General features: G+C 38.3%; 1 long non-coding RNA gene across 1 annotated transcript; it reads left to right on the plus strand.

The window, feature by feature from the left end:
- The first annotated feature begins 6200 nt into the window (after positions 1–6200).
- On the plus strand, positions 6201–13282 carry LOC104548140. The gene is made up of 3 exons (XR_728199.1): positions 6201–6273; positions 11534–11595; positions 13223–13282. It is a non-coding gene; the product is annotated as an uncharacterized LOC104548140 (long non-coding RNA).
- Positions 13283–13927: the final 645 nt, after the last annotated feature.

Raw genomic sequence — 13927 nt, forward strand, 5'->3', positions numbered from 1 at the left:
GTGTGACATCTTAGCCCAAACCAAGACGTTCTTAGCAGATGGGAGTATGTAAAACCGTGCAATTAAGTGCCTGTGGAGGAGACTGCAGGCACTACCACAGCTCGTATCTCTGATCTTTTTCAAAAGATCAATGGGTACCAGATACCTGTTCAATGTTTAGTTATAACTAAACTAGACTAAACTATATCTATACTGGTGCACAAGTTAATGTGTTGCTGGAAATAGTTATGTGAGCACTTGTAGACTCTAAGAGGTTAAGTAGTAAAAGCATGGGAAATTAGGATGCAAGAACAATTAGTGAGTTGCATGTGTATGAGTAAACTGAAAAATACTCTGCTGTTGTGCAGGTTACACCTGGTTTTAACACTTGGAGCAGTGTAAATAATCAAGGGGACAGTGACCAGAATTAACAAGGCATGTTTTCAGGACACCTTGCAAGCAGCTGAGTGGAAGAGAGCTAGAGGTGATGAGATCACCTTCCCAAAATCATGGTAGGAGAAGCCTTTCCCTGTCTGTAAAACGAGAATAAAGGAGGAAAAAGATCGACTTCTTCAGAAAGTACCATCGGCCTCACAGGAGGCACTGAGGCCACTGTTCATTATAGCACTGGGTATAAGCACCAAATATTGAGGTGCATAAAAGGAAAACATTTTCCTGCTATCTGCTGAGGAAGACATACGTGGATATGAATAATGTCAAGTACACACACTTCATGCTGCCTGTGTTTGCAGGGCTGTAGCAGGAGCTCTTGGAAAAGGCAGTGCACGGAGCCAAACATGAAGCATCTCCTTTGGGACACGCTGCTTCCTCAGACCAGTGTTTGGGCTTTGTGTAATACCCAGGTGTTTCTAGGAAAGCTGATCACATTGTTGATAGGATTCAGAGCACTAACATTAACGTAAATCCTGTGTTGAGCTGGAAAAAGACCCGGTAGGCTGGCATGATTAGAGGCTCTTGCAAAGCGCAGTCTGCTGGCCTCAAGCTAAACAAACCAAAATGTAAATTAATGTGTAGGTGAAACGGCATGCCTGGGAGAGCTGATGTGCTGGGGGTGTGTGCAGATAAATCACTGCAGCGTCGAGGCTGACATACCTACCTGAGCAAATGAAAATTGTACCTAAATTCTTGGGTGTAGCTCAAGTTTGGTGCTACCTCCACATTGACATTCCAAAATAGGGAAGCTGAGTAAAGATGTGCACCGGTGGCTCTGTGGGTTATAGAAAAGAACTTCTGCACACAGCACGGCCCATCTGGTCACTTGTCCCAGTATTCTCTCATCATGGATAACTGGCAGCAATCTGAATTGCCTACATCTCAGATGAGATGTGTAGGAGAAGATTATATGTACATATGTATATATGACACAAAATACAGAAAAATTGTATTTGTGTGTATTGGGAGGGAGGGAGAAAAATAACTGTAAGTATGATCAAATAGGGGAGAAAGAGTGGTTTGGCATACCTGTCCATTAAAAATGTAAAACTTTCTAAAAAAGACCCCAATGTTTGCTGTTGTTAGTTGAAACTTATAAAAACACCTTGCCATCAAGAGTTTCAGAGCAGTTTTTAAAGTTCTGGATTGATGAATTAAAAAAAAATTTTCAAGAAACCCCAAATTTGAGTTTTTTTTAAAGCTGTTTTATTATGTTTAAAACACAGATTCAACACTACTTTTTCTTATTTCAGAGAATGAGGTTTTTATTTTGGATGTTAAATAAGTGAGATTCCTAGGAATATCTGGATTTGCAAAGAAATCTATATACCTTTTTGAAAACATAAAAGCTGCTTCTCTACATAGGTCAGACTGGTGATTTTGCAATACTGCAGGTCTTCTGAAACAGATGAACACTGAAGATCTTTTCTATGGAGCTACTTTTGAATGTTGCTGAGCTGCTTCACTCTTCTTCACACAAACTAAAAATGGTGTAGGGATATTGATTTACCACTTTTCATTGTGTTTTTTAATTACTATTTAAAAAACCCAAAAGTTAAATGGATGGTGTGTTTTATGCAGAACATCCTGTACATGAATAGTTTTAGAAAATAAAGTCTTAACAGGCCAAAAATGTTGGCTCTGTCTTGGTGATGCTCAGATCTGGAACATTCCCATTATAGTTTTGTTATTTATTTTTTTACCAGTGTCAGATTTTAAGACCATAATGTGCATTTCTGGCGAAGGAGGTCTAGCATCTATTGGCAGTTCTGTGATGTGCAGTCATTCTCCATTGCAGAAGGCAGGCGCGGTACCTGAACCACGCTCTGACACGCTGCCAAAGCTGGGGAGCTGTGGGCTCTGGCTTCATCACACTCATTTTATAGCTTTCTGGATAATGGTTATACACCATGGTACCCTCAGTTAAATTACATATATTTTAAATTATGACATGTGACTAATAGAAGAATAAAAGCAGCTGCTCTTCTGAAGTGCATGAAGCTGGGTGTAGTAGTTGCCTGCTCCAGGTTTACTGGGCAGCTTTCAAGAGAAAACAGAAGCTAATTTATTGCAATTCCTTACTTTTCTAAGCCCAACTTTTGAACTTCATGGAAAAATGTGGCCATTCACCTTTTGTTCTTTGTCTCCTTAGAATTAACAGTAAAATAAACTCAGTGCCTAAAGTTCAGTCTTGCATTGAGAGACGGAAACTTTCTGGGTACACATCTTCTTACGGAATGAAACAAAGATACTACTGTTTTCCCTTTTATGGACAAATTATTTTGTGAACGACTTCATGATGATAACTTGAGCCCTTCTTCTGTAGGCATTTGTTCATCTGAGTTTAGTACCCTACATACCGTCAGTGAAGCTTGCTGTGGTGCAGGGAGTGTGACTCAGGGCACCTAAGTTAGATACCAAAACCAGATAAGGTGAACATCTTCCTGGCGATTTCAGGTTTTCACTGCCTTTTATGGAAAGTTAGCCATAGTCTTAATATTTTACATGGAATTTGGGGAGTTTATAGCCTAGCTTGTGTCAGTGGATGTACTGCTGCAAGGCCTTGATTGTAAGTTCTCAGTAAGCTAATTGCATCTTTCCACCTTAATAGGTAAGAAGGTCATTTCCACAGCACAGTTAGAGTGATTATTCTTAATTTCCTGGTAATATTCTGTTAGCTGCTTGACTGGAACTACTGAAATGGCTCTTCTCTTTGGAGTTCAGTAGATACTTGTAGCACGTATGAGTGCCTTGTCCAATTAGAGCAGAAACTTCAGGCGAAACACAGCAGCTTAGCAAAATGTGCACTGTAGCACCGAGAGCTAGACAGTAATTTTGTGCTGGTTTGTTGTTTTTTTTTTTAATATAGTGAATGTATCATCAAGCCATAGATGAAAGTGATCTAATTGTCTTGGTGGGGAGGGGAGAACTCTGGCCTGTGGCATGGCTTTAACAAAAATTACTTCAGCGTTGTCATAAATTGGTTGGAAATATTTTTCTTCACATTACTCATGGGATGTCAACAAGTATGCAAATGTGAAAATTTAACATATGTCTCCTTGCTGCTTTTACATTATTTCCTCACACCGCTTTAATGAGTAAAATCTGTCTTTTAAAGTGCCACTTTAAACCCAAGTCCTTTGGTGCTGAAGAACATTGTACTGTTATTTTCTTAGTCTTCTGCTGAGTATATTCATTTGTTGATTTTGCAGACTTGGACTGCAGCCATTTTTATCTTATTCTGGTCTTATGCTGTAATTAAAGTTTGTATATCTGGTAATCCTCCCTGTTACACAGTGTTGACTCTTTTTTGGGTTTCTTTGCTGTCTTATCTCAGAGCATCAGTTTCCATTGATCTTTTTGCTGCAAATAAGGCAGTAAAACATTAGTATCTTCGTTTTGATCTCTGTGGTAAATGCATTTATTTCTGAATGAAGCTATAACGTTGTTAACTTCTGTAAAGACTTCCTGACAGCATAATAACTAGGGATGGACCAGCGATTTAGATCTAATAAGACCCAATCAGGTTATTTTGTGTTGCGCCTTCTGTCTCACATCTGTTCGTGGAAGGTGGTCCCAGCTTTCCTGTCACAGGACGCAGGCAGTCCCCTTGCCAGCATGGTCCTGCTCTTAATTTACCATTTGTGGATCAACTAGGAAGCCCTAAAACCTGGAATATTTTTTCTTTTCCTGAAATCTGCCCTGTTTACCCCCCTCCCCCCCGCTTAATAAACTCAGTTGTTTCACCATTTCATTTCACTGCTAGTGTGTTTAGACCAAGATGTAATAATGCACATTAAAAAGTTAGAGATGTTGTTATAGTTTTAATTACATTGAATTAGCACATTCCATGTGTTTTAAGTTCAAGGTTTTAGGGTTGTCTTTTTCGCAGGGTCCCAATACCTTGGATTTTTTGGACCGGTGAAGATGGGCACAGGGCAGTGATGTTTACTTGTGCTGGAGCTCAGCTGCGTGTGCCGTGTTTTGCAGCTGGGCTCCAGGAGTCCTGAGATGAGACTCACAAATCTTTAGATATTAAAGTATTGCGCTGTCAATTTGGGTATCGCGGTGCGGTGTTTGCTGAGGCTTTCAACAGATGGCAGACTTATGAAGATGGTGCGCCTGCAATAAACTCCTGGGCTTTGTGCTGTCTCTCTTTCCTGTGTAGGGTAGGGAGGATATGATCACACAAATCCTTTTATGTGGACTGCAGACTTTGTGTTTCGATAAGAACAAAAAAAAGAATCTCAGAAGACAAATGAGATGATTTAAAGCGTTACTGGGTATTCAAGTCATCTTGGCTGTTGTGGGAGGCGTTTCCTCTGCCTTTGACTTCTTTCTTAGCTCTTATATTTTGTCTGCAACATTTATTGCTTAAAAATGGAGTGGAAGTTGCACTGGGAGGAGTTAAATCAACAAGATGTGGCTTATTTATTAATTTTTTTTTAATTTTTTATTTAACCTTTTTTTTAATTTGAGGAAAATACATTTTTGCTTTTTTAAGAGAGTGAAATGCGTGCAATGCTTGTACAAATTATAAACAACTAATGGAAACAATTTTTATGGAAGGCCTCTCCTAGATTTTAAAATTTCATACTTAACAGGTTACTACAATAATTACCACTCTGTCAGTACCATGATGACAGTCATCTCATACTGTATAATGACAGTAATCTAATACTGCATAACGTTTTGAACAGTAGCAAGAAAATAGGTATTCTCTGCCTCTCTACTTTGTTTAGTTAAACTACATATTTTTGAGAAAATTAAAAATATGCACAACTTGACTTTCTTTTCTCAGACCGAAATGTTTTACAGACACTTTCCAAGCATTAGTATTAAATCATTCTTTTAAATGAGATTTCATTTTGAAAGACTTGAAACATGCAGACAGATGGGACCCTCTCTGGAGAGTCACCTGAGGAATAAGAAGTGTTACTTCTTCAGTTTTCTAATTCAGATCTATTCTGCATAGCCCATATCAATAGAAATTGGCTTTTGTTACAGATCCCCTGTTCTTGGGTTGCTGAACAGAATGTCCCAGCCCAAGTTGCGGTATGCAGTCATTCAAGGAAGGAGTCCTCTTTCTGGAGGGAAATCTTTATTCCTAAGCTTTATTCCTAAGCTCTTTGGGCTTAGGTCACTTTTTGGGGAGCTTGTTTTGGAGAGTTGTTTGTAGCTCTGTTGTCGCTGGAGCTCTGAGTTGTAGGGGTCCCAGTGAATCTGAAATAGTGCTTTGCACTAGAGATGTGGTTGTGCACACTGTGGATTGATGCTGGGGTTACCTTTCCTGATGCAGCCTGAAGCTTGCATGTTCTTTGAATAAGTGCAGGCTAATGTTCAGGTCTGCCAACAGCTTGAGATGCTCCACATGTGAAAAAAGTTTATCTGGAAAAATAATCTGTGTTGCTGTATGTGTGTAGCATCTCTGCAGTAAGTGTGGTGTAGGGTGGGCAAATACAGAGCGGTAGTAGGTCAGTTGTTAACTCACTGGGCACTTGTCCAAATATCATTTAAAATGTTGACATTAAGTAATTTGGGGGTTTAATAATATTTAATTAACTGCTATTTAAACACCTCTGCTCAGATTGACCTACATGTTTAGTTTAAAAGTTCTGGTACAGATAATATATTTGACATGTTTGGTGTGTAGTGGTTTGTGAAAGGCAGTAGAGTGCACCTCAAACTTCTGATAATCCTTTGTTTCTAAAGAAGAGGAACAAACAAATGCACAGTACTAAATATTGTCCTTTTTGTTTCTTTTTCAGATTAGCACTGTACGTATATGAATATCTGCTCCATGTAGGAGCACAGAAATCGGCGCAGACGTTTTTATCGGAGGTATGTTTCCCATCCTTTTTTTCCTTACACAACTTCCCAGCATGTCCAAGTGAAATAAATTTACATTGGTCTAGAATACACAACAGTGACGACCTTGAATTTCTGTTTATGTTGGTCATTATAGATTTCTGATTCTGCAGAAGCTAGATTGCCATGTCATTTAACATGCCTTTGCATAACTATTTTTGCTGTGATTTCTTATCCCTGTTCTGTGATTTGCTGCTACACTGGGGAAAAATTAATCTATTTTCTGTAATAAATGTGCATGTTAGGGAATGCATTGACGGTACTCATTTTTTATGACCTTCTAACTTACTGTTTGTATCTCCAATTGTGAATGAGGTACCCTTCCAAAATACACAGTAATCGCGTATTTTACATCCTGCTCTCATACATGTGCGGTTCTCGTTCTCTTCAGCACTGCTGATCTCTCTGTGTATTCTTACTATGCATCTAAACAATTCTTTTCATCTGGTGAATCAATTATAACTACAGCCACTTAGGTCCTGTTTCTTAAACACTTTCAGCTGCTAATGGAATATTTACCTTTACACAATAGTTATTGTATTTCATAGACATTCAAAGTCTTTGTATACGTCTTTTCAAGAGTGAAGTAAATTACATCTCCTTAACATTTTACAGTTACTCTGGGATACAAAAATACCTATATGCCAAACATATTGAGGTTTTTTGATTTATTATTGTTTTTAATCTTTCTTTGATGAGAACATTTAAGGTAATAATGATAGCTGAAGAGTGAGCAGAAATGAGGATAATATAGGCAAGAGGAGAAGTACTAGGAAAATTTGCTGCTTCAAGAGATACTTCTCCAAAAGCTAATGAAATTACTGTACTGGTGATGATATTTTGGAGGTGGGAGAGGGGAGGGTGAGAACCCAGAGCATTGTTTGTGGTGTTTATAGAAAATTCATATAGCAGAGATAAGCAAAAGGAGTAGAATTGTGGTAGTATCACCTTTATATTAAAGTATGTTTTTTACAATTATTTTTTCTCTTTGTTAAAGCAATGAAAGAATGGAGATGATAATGGAGAGTATCATCGTGGCTTCCCCAAAACAGCTGCCATTTGTAAATAATACACTCTGCAAGATTAATTTTGCTCATTTTGGTTTTATGTTATATTTGCAAAATGAGCAGTTGGCAGAAGTATAACTCGTGTGACATTTGGATTCCTAGAAAACATTCAATACAGTATCTTGAAATAAATATTTTTAAATCTATTAAAACTAATTCGGTCTTGGGTTATAGAGAAACTCTCGGGTCTGAATGACTGTAAAAAGGGAATATATCAAATCTTTCATACTAAGACTGATAATAGCTAAAAGGTGGTGAATGGGGCCAGAACAAATAATACTTAGAGTTGGTATGAGATGTCTCAAAGCTATGAGTTTATTTGCCTCATTCATTAGTGGTGCAGGAAGGTGTATAGTATGCTGACAATACTTACGAATGGTTGCATGTTGCAACCAGAGGCAGTTATTGCTGATACAGACAAACCTGGAAAAAAACTGTATTTGGGCAGACAGGTTTAGATTGAGAAGGCTGTACACTAATATAGCTTGGAGAAAATAAACTAAAATGCACAAGTTAAATTGCAAGCGGTAAAAGTAGCAGGATAAAAAAAGGTAGTTGATTGTGCAGTAGATGGATGTTAACATTGGAGTGCCCATTCAGTCCTGGGCTGTAAACCAGAAATAGCTCTACCCCAACTCTGTACCCCGTGTGAGGCAGCTGTTTTTGTTAGAGGGTGAGTATTGGCATACGGGATGAAAACAAGAGAAAGTCAGTTGAGGGAAGCACAAAAAAAGTCTTCTAGCAAATTTGTGATGTAGTGAAAGTTACAGTTTACAGTAAAGTTTCAGTGTGTTTTCATCTTTTTCTGGCTCATGGCTTTTAAGAAGCAACTGCCCTGTGGTGGTGAGCTGCTTGTAAGAATACTTCAGGTGTAGGAGACACCCAGGTGGCATAGGAGGAAGTTTGTATGGGTTTGTTCTCTGCTTAAAAAGTGTGATTGTTGGGGCTCAGTGCCCTCTCTGCTCTGGCAATCTGCAGCTGGGTGGATTTTGTTAAAGACGAAATAGTTCAGATCAGCTCTGAACATTGGGGTGTAAAAGAAGTAAACATACATGGATTGTTTTAGTTGTACAGCAGTCAGTGGTATTTGTGTATTTATAAATGCTGAAGGTTAAGAGCCTTCCTTAAAGATCCACCAGGAAATGTGGCTAAAAGTAATGAAACAAAATTAAGGAAAGGAAAATGGAATCCACTCTGCTGCTAGATAACTTAAATAAGCATTCTTATATTTTTGTAATGCATTGTGTTTAGTTTAAATTTCACGGAACTCGTCCACAAGTCAAAGGGCTGGAGAACCTGTGCTGTGAGGAGAGACTGAAGGAGTTAGGTCTTTTTCTCCTTGGGCAGGAGAAGGCTCACAGGAAACCTCATCACAGTGTTTCAGTACTTAAAGGGTGGCTACAAAGAGGACAGAGGCTCTCCCATCATAAGGAGCCACAGGGAGAAGACAAGGGATAATGGGTACAAGTTGCACAGAGCGGGTTTCATCTTGATATGAGAAAGAAATCATTGTGACAACAGTGAGATCATCACTGGAACAACTTCCTCAGGGACGTGGTAGTTCACTGGAAGTTTTCAATATGCAACTGGACAGGGTGCTGGGTCGTCTTATCTAGGCTGCCTTTCCCAAAAAGTGCTGTACCAGATGATCTTCAAAAGGTCCCTTCCAACCTGAGCTGTCTGTGACTCTGTTAGTGTATTCTAGAAGTCATCTGCTGGTCCTTCAGTCAGAAGATGAACTGCACTTTGTGGTCCTTGTTGAGTACAGCCTTCAAAGCTTTGTTGCCTTCATCTCTACAGCATAGGACCTCAAGCTCATCTAGCATTTTCCTGGATCTCTTGATAGCAGAGACCTCTTCAGTTTGTTGGCTGTAACTCTTGTATCTTGGTCCACAAATTTACTTCGTTTCAAGACACATGACATGAAGTACCGGGTTGAAGTAACTGAACAGCTGCTTCATGCCAATTAATCATACAATATGCAAATTGGCAAGGGGCTAGCACAACTAGCTTTCATCTAAATCATGTCACTGCTTATGAGGGTTGAATAGAGCTATTCAGATGAGTTACACACATTTTTGAAACCAAGTAAGCTGTTCTGCTCCAGAGTCTTTGGTGTCCCAGCTCTTTCTTGAAAAGCTGATCCTGATCTCATGTATTTTCTATCCTTGAAGTAGGTTCTAGCCTTGGAAGAATAATTCCATTAGCTTGGCTCGACCAGGAAGATGGCCTTTTCCCAGTTAATCAGCCACTGGTTATGAGCTTAATTGATACAGTTGACAATGAGGGCATTTTTCTAAAATGAATAATTCTTTATGAATCTTTCTAAGTCTCTGTAAGCGGGCAGACTGACATCTACCATGTGAGACAAAAGTATGTATTTTTTTAAAAACAAAACCCCTTCAAACAAGGCCCAAAATTCCTCATTCCCTTCAGGCTCCTTCTCTGAATAAATTTCTTAAGATGAAATATATCCTGTTAAAAAGAACCAGCATAAGACCTGTGAGCTGGCCGATTTCCTCATCAAACCCTGCTTTGAAGAGCATGAAAACTGCTTAGACATAGCAAGGGCGTTCTACACAGATACTATTTTTACTCTTAACTGAATGATTTTTCAACTTAAGGAACAGCTTTTTTGTTTTGGTGGTATGTTGCATTTCTTCCTTATGTCTCAAAGGCACCTTTTAGAAATAATTTTTAAAGATAGATAGCAAAATTATTTTAAAATAATTTTATTCGTGTAATGTAGTAAAATTACGCTAAGTTACCTCGTATGAATGCAAAGAAGATTTTTTAGGTGTATGAACTACATATTCTTCTCCTGGAAGCTATTGACAAAATGTGTATGTGTTTAAATTTTTTAAAAATTGGATGTGGAAATCAAGTTAGAGTTGAGAATCAGTTTGTAGTCTCTTTTGGAAGATGCCAGCCTTACCAGTGCCTCTTGCAGTATGAACATTGTATCTACCTTTTATAGTATGCTTTTGTCTACTTTTGTATAAATCTTTAAATACTTTTCATATGACGGCTGTTTAAGCATTTAATTAAAGTAATCCTCTTTTTGTCTGCCATTTCTTCTGTTTCTAGAGCAGAATTTGGTTTTTGTTTAATTTTTTTTAAATAATTTATTTTATTTTATATTTTTTTTACGAAATTGGACAGGAAATAATCCTACGTGTCATTGTAACTGGAGGAACTTGGCAGTGCATGCACCGCCCTAGTTTACACCCAATTTTAACATGAAACATTCTTCTGCACGATGTTGTGTGGATTTCTGCAGGACCTGCAATTATTTGCAGTAGAGCAGTAATACAGGCTTTATTATAGTCCAGGCTATTTAATTTTGTAGTTAAGGACAAACTAATGACTATGGCATTAACAGAGAATGGCTGTCGGATCATAGGTAAGATGCCATGTTTCAAGAAGTATTGCAGAGAGGCAGAGCACTGTCAACATGGGTTACATTGTCTTATGGGTTTGCTGATCAACGAGAAAATGCAAAGGCAAGGGTAAGAATTCTTAATCAACATTTACTTTGAAAACAGTGTCAAACAGGCTTCCTAGGTGGGAAAGAAGCCACAGCCCAGGTAGCTGTTCAGGAGAGGTTTCCAAGCCAAACCAGCTTTACATGGGCAGTAACTCTGATGCTGCTCTTTGCTACGTTACCTCTAACAGCAAAGCACTCCTTGAGGATTACAAACCCTGGCTGACTCTGGATGCGAAGTGAAGACTGCCACCTGCTGAATTGGGAACCTCAATTCTGTGTTTTCTGTGCTTCCCTTAGCGAAAATTGGAAAATATTTTAGATTACTTTAAGGGCACTTTTCAACACCTTTTGGGTTTTTTGGGTCATGCATTTTTAACCTTAAAACAATGCACATCTCAATGATGGAGTGATACAAAATACGTAGTTAATAAAATTGTATTCAGAATCTAAAAATAATATTCTAAAGTATGCTTTCCTAGAATAGGAAAAGCTTATTTTAAGTATCAGCTATGTTAATAAGTGTAATAAAGTAAGTGCTATGGCCATCCAGATTGATGATGATAAAACCTTTCATAACTATGCAATCTTTTCTTTTTTCTCTTTCTGCTATCTGCATGGATTACGTAGTGCTTTTTGGCCACAATGATCACAAAAATGTACGCCTCTGTTTTTGTTTTAGATAAGATGGGAAAAAAACATCACACTGGGGGAGCCCCCAGGATTCTTGCATTCCTGGTGGTGGTAAGTATAAATTTTATTTTCCTCTGATTTTTGGAATATGTTGACTGTCAGTTCCAGCCGCTGGAGGCAAGAAATTCAGGTGAACATTATAAAAGGAATGTGAGGATGAGGATCAAGAACCATTTCCTTGTAAAGAAATGAAAGAATAGAGACTTAGATATAGAAAAAAGATACATATGTTAGCTAGGAAAAGAAATATTGCGTAGTACATTGATAATAAAGCATCTTTGAAAGAAGATGACCTACATTTCTTTCTTCACCATCTTCCAGTAAAATGTGCATTTAAGAGATCATTCTATATATCCTAAATAATTGCATTTGAAAAACACAGTATCTACAGAGACTCCGCATATAGATTTGAGCTTCCTCATTCTTCAGTCCACATCCTGGTCATGGGAATAGCCTGTGAAAGTAATTAACTGAACCCAAGGTACCTGTCTTTTTGAGAGGCAGTGCGCATTTGCATGGACTTGGTCCTGCGGTGTCTGTGTTTGCACAGTTTCAGCTCAGAATACAGGTAAATGCAGGGTTGACTTGCAGTTTCTCATGCATGGTACAATTTGCTTATGTATACTGGTGAGCAAAGGCACATTTGTGGATAGAATTCCCAAGGAGAAAAGTGTCACAGTCGCTGCTGCTTAGCCATGGTATTATTAGTTGTCACATGATTTGAATATATCCAGTATGCCTGTGTTTGAAAGAATACAAAATACAGAGAATGTGTCCAGCTGCTAGGAGTACAAGGATTTATAAGTTTTAAAGCAGACCCATTTGAACCCAAGTGATTTGTACAGCTGCATGGGAGGTGGTATATTCTTCACTGACCTTTCTTTCATAGCTTTTAGCTATGTGATGGAAGCCTGGCCAGGAGAACTTGTTCCTTGTATGACTGATGTCTGCATTATCCTTAATTTTGATTGTCTGCAGCAGAGTGCTCAAATTTTCCTTATTATGCTGCTAAGTTACAGATAATTAAGTCTAAACAATAGAGAAACACTATGAAACTCTTTTTTTTTTCCTTTTAATTATTCCAGCATACATATAATTTCATTCCAGAAACTTTGTGTTAGAACTGATTTGTGTATAACTCTTAATTGAAGAGAGGGGTGGGGGCAAGACTGATGGAAGTATCATAATTTCCTTTCACTCTTTATAACCCAAGAATGTACCCGTCTGTTTCCTTCTCTTGTCCGTACACCTGCTTCTCTGGGAACTTTTGTTTAAACCACAGTATTGGACTTTGGAAGAACTCCCAGTTTTCTCTCATTTCTTGCCTTTTCATGTTACTCCTAATCTTTCCTTTCCTGTACTTTGTGGAAGTTAACTGCAGCAATCTACAGAGAGATGAGGTTAAATGCAGAGTTTTAGTGATACACTTTATACTCTTAAACTGTGTATATTAGACTAGCTTCTGTGCTACAGTGGTATTAAAGGAATGCTACACTGCTTGCCTTGGAGACTCAGACAGCAAGACTTGATTCCTCATAGATGTTTTACAAGGCTAAATTCTTTCATAGAGGTGTTTTCATCCATATATGAACATGTGTGTGTGGTGTGTGTACACCATAAAATCTACTTGAGTATTGCAATGATTTTCTCACCATCTCTGTAACTTATTGACTTGCAGTGTATTTTGGGATCTCTACTGTGCAGCTCCAGAAAGACGAGAAACATGTGAACATTCAAGTGAGGCAAAAGCCTTTCATGACTATGTAAGTTTTGTATGTCCTTCCCATGCTGTTATTAATTGTATGCATAAATGAGATAAAGAAGTATTTCTGCACTACAGTGACTCAGAGATGCAGATGTTGATCATGTGTAAGTAACTCAGTTTTCTGGGAATGCCTCAGAGTTAGGACTTCCTAATTCTGTGGTTACCCAGCGCTATATAGAAAGGTCCTGGAAGCCATCTTGGAGATCAAAGTTCTGTCCTGTGTGTTAATGCAGAATGAAGAACGTCCTCTGTCTGTACCCCATGGACACCTCAGCCTGATCAAAAAGGCACAGGGCAAATGGAAGCACCAATATGTCCTGCCCAGATAGCTGTACTCTGTCATGCTATAGAAAATGCTGTTCAATAGATGGAACTGGTCACCTGTCAGGATACACTCACTTAAAATTTGATTGTTCTTCAAGTATTTTTCTGTCCTGAAGTAGCTATTTTTTTATCAGCGTAGTAAACACTTAAGCATCAGAGAAGAAGCTAAATGCATAATCATGTGGTCCAAGAGAATGGGAGAAATAAAGGGCAAAAGTATTATGCCAGTTTTAATCCCTTTAAACCCAGGGAGTTTGGCGCTATTTTGCCTGCAAAACTAATAAGAGCAGCTGT

This window comes from Mesitornis unicolor, unplaced genomic scaffold (assembly GCF_000695765.1).
Source record: "Mesitornis unicolor isolate BGI_N332 unplaced genomic scaffold, ASM69576v1 scaffold32341, whole genome shotgun sequence".
Taxonomy (NCBI): domain Eukaryota; kingdom Metazoa; phylum Chordata; class Aves; order Mesitornithiformes; family Mesitornithidae; genus Mesitornis; species Mesitornis unicolor.